Source organism: Budorcas taxicolor, chromosome 2 (genome assembly GCF_023091745.1).
Source record: "Budorcas taxicolor isolate Tak-1 chromosome 2, Takin1.1, whole genome shotgun sequence".
In the NCBI taxonomy this organism is placed as follows: domain Eukaryota; kingdom Metazoa; phylum Chordata; class Mammalia; order Artiodactyla; family Bovidae; genus Budorcas; species Budorcas taxicolor.
Window position 1 is genome coordinate 59,604,910 of NC_068911.1, and position 3,486 is coordinate 59,608,395.

Consider the following 3,486-nt stretch of genomic DNA (forward strand, 5'->3'; position numbering starts at 1 on the left):
GGGGTTCAGGATTGGGAACACGTGTACACCCGCGGCAGATTCATGTTGATATATAGCAAAACCAATACAATATTGTAAAGAAAAAGATAAAATAAAATAAAATCTGAAAAAAAAAAGAATTCCTCATGAATTCTGTCCATCAGATTTGCTATTTCATTATTTGAATAGGAGTTCTTTATTTCTCCACTTCATAAATAATATCTCTTCAAGGATCTGCCAGCCGGTGAAAATAGGACATAGGAGTGAAAATAGGACATAGAAGTTACATTACTCTGCAGAAACAGATGCAGAAAGGGGCACGTGCCTGCGAGGCTCTGTGCTTATCACCCATGCTTAACGTACTGGGCTATAAGAAAGTAGGTTGCTTTGAAATGTACAAGTCTAATTTTTTTTTCTGTAAATATGGATTTTTTTCTCCCCTATAAATTCTTTGGGAGTTAAAAAATTAATTAAGACACAATCTGGGAAGACTTATTAAAACTGAGCAACTTGGATTGGTATTTAATGTAAGACTGTAAAACATTAACAGGAAGTACCATACTTCTACAAATACAGTGTATGTGTATGTACTGAACTCACTAATATGAAAACCAGCAGGATGATTCAAAGAGTATTTTAAGACTTTCTATTTATAGGAAATGAGGAAAGAAAGTCAGAATAAAGTTGTTGAGTTAGACACAAAACAATGTAACTTTCAATAGTCAGTAAAACAGTTAAATTTGTGGTTAACTCTTCTATGAGGAAGAATTCATTTGTATCTCTACCAAATAAAAATCTATAATTAATAAGAAACAGAGAGTCTGGGCCTTAATCAGCAGAGCAGACTAAGGCCTTAAAAGTCAACTAAACAAAGCTCCATTCCCTGAGATAAACAAAGCTCTAATGTAACATTGAAAGAAGTCTTATTTTGTCTTATTCTGAAATTTTTGATAATTTTTAACACAATTAATATTTAGAATGATGGTATTATATGTCTGATGGATCATGTTTTATCAGAGGAAACAGACCTACAGTTCATTGTTTGAGTTACAAATAGTGATCATGGAGCCATTAACTTGTGTTTTAAGAAAAGAACCCTATAAAACCACTCTAAGGCAAATCAACCAAAGACATCCTACTTTCCAGTTTGAAGCAAAAGTATGTATAAAGGTTCTGAATATGAAAACTCTAAATTATGTTCAGAGAACAGTGAGAGATTCAATGTAAGTAGAGTTTAGACTTTAGTGTCTGATTCTAGGAAGTTGGGCTAGAAGTGCAGAGCCCTTGCAAAGGAGACTAAGGATTGTGGACTCTTTTCTGAAGGTAATAGGAAGCCTATGGCGGCTCACAAACCATCAGTGGTATCATCAGACTAGTTTTAGGGAAGATTCCAATAGTTTCTTCTCACATACAACATGCTGCTGCTGCTAAGTCGCTTCAGTTGTGTGCGACTGTGTGCGACTCTGTTCGACCCCATAGACGGCAGCCCAGCAGGCTCCGCCGTCCCCGGGATTCTCCAGGCAGGAGTACTGGAGTGGGTTGCCATTGCCTTCTCCCACACACAACTTATTTTCTTGCCATTTAAACTTTTCTTTCTAGCTTATCAGCAGTGTTAATAACATGGATTTAGCTGTATAAAATGTTGATGTATGAGGGCTAGGAGAGGCTGCAATAGGATCACTGAACATAGGCTAACTAAAGGCTTGATATGGGTGCAGAGGACGTTAGAAGTGTTCCTTTACTGTCAGCATAAATCTGACACTGAGTCATCCTTTACCTTCAACATGACTATAATCATTGGTGGGGCGGGCGGGGGGATAAGGAGATGCAGGTGGTAAGAAACTCTTTTTTATGAAGATCTAATTCACACAACAGAATTTACCACTTTAGAATATACCAGTTATATTTTCATATGTTCACAAGATTGTGTAACATCATCACTAGCTAATCCTAAAATATTTTCATCAGCCCCCAAAGAAACCCCAAATCTAATAGCAGTTACTTCTCACTTCCCCTTCCAGCCCTTGGTAACTGCTAATTACTTTTCTTTATCTACAGATTTGCCTACAGTATCTGAATATTTTACATAAATCAATTCATATAATATAGAGCCTTTTACATCTGGTTTCTTTCCCTTATCACAAAGTTTTCAAGGTTCATCCTTGTAGCATGAGTCAGTATGTCATTCATTTTACAGCTGAAAAATGCTCCATTGACTAGACATATCACAGTTTACTTATGAAATCACCAGGGATGAATATTTGGGTTGTTTCTATTATCTGGCTCTTTTAAAGCTGCTATAAATGTTTGTGTACAAGCTTACCTGTAGATATATATTTTCAATTCTCTTGAGTATATGCCAAGAAATGGAACTGTTGGATCAAATAGTAACCCTATATTTAACTGCCAAACTATTTTCTAAAGTGGTTACATCATTTTATATTACTACCAATAATGTATGAGGGTTACAATTTCTCCACATCCTTGCCATCACTTACTGTCCAACTTTTTTGATTACCACCATGCTGTTGGACTTCCCCGGTAGCTCAGAGGTTAAAGTGTCTGCCTGGAATGCAGGAGACCCGGGTTCGATCCCTGGGTGGAGAAGGTCCCCTGGAGAAGGAAATGGCAACCCACTCCAGTACTCATGCCTGGAGAATCCCATGGAGGGAGGAGCCTGGTAGGCTACAGTCCATGGGTTCGCAAAGAATCAGACATGACTGGGTGACCTCACTTTCACTTTCTTTTCATGCTGTTGGATTATCTTAATTTTGATTTGAATTTCCCTGATGCTTAATGACATTGAACATTTTTTCATGTGCTTCTTGGCCATGTACCTACTTTGGAGAAATGTCTGTAAAAAATCCTTCTTTCCTACCCCCATGGACTGTAGCCCACCAGGCTCCTATGTTCATGGAATTCTCCAGGTAAGAATACTGCAGTGGGTAGCCATTCCCTTCTCCAGGGGATCTTCCTGACCCAGGGACTGAACCCGGGTCTCCTTCATTGCATGCAGATTCTTTACCATCTGAGCCACCAGGGAAGCCCCTCTCCTTTCACTAATTGTGTGGTTTTTAAAAAATACTTGAGTAGTAACAGTTTTATATTCTGAATACTAGATTCTTATCAGATAAATGATTTGCAAGTATTTTTTCCCATTCTCTGTGTTGTCTTTTTAAAAAATCATCTCTATGACATTTTATTTATTTATTTATTTTTTAAATTTTTGTTTTTACTTTATTTTACTTTACAATACTGTATTGGTTTTGCCATACATTGACATGAATCCACCACGGGTGTACATGCGATCCCAAACATGAACCCCCCCCCCACCTCCCTCCCCACAACATCCCTCTGGGCCATCCCCGTGCACCAGCCCCAAGCATGCTGTATCCTGCATCGGACATAGACTGGCGATTCGATTCTTACATGATAGTACACAAGTTTCAATGCCATTCTCCCAAATCATCCCATCCTCTCCCTCTCCCTCTGAGTCCAAAAGTCCAC

The 3,486-nt window shown here is 38.3% G+C and overlaps 1 non-coding gene across 1 annotated transcript; it reads left to right on the forward strand.

The window, feature by feature from the left end:
- The first annotated feature begins 2,514 nt into the window (after positions 1 to 2,514).
- TRNAS-GGA (transfer RNA serine (anticodon GGA)) lies at positions 2,515 to 2,586 on the forward strand. The gene has a single exon. It is a non-coding gene; the product is annotated as a tRNA-Ser (tRNA).
- The last annotated feature ends 900 nt before the right edge of the window (positions 2,587 to 3,486 follow it).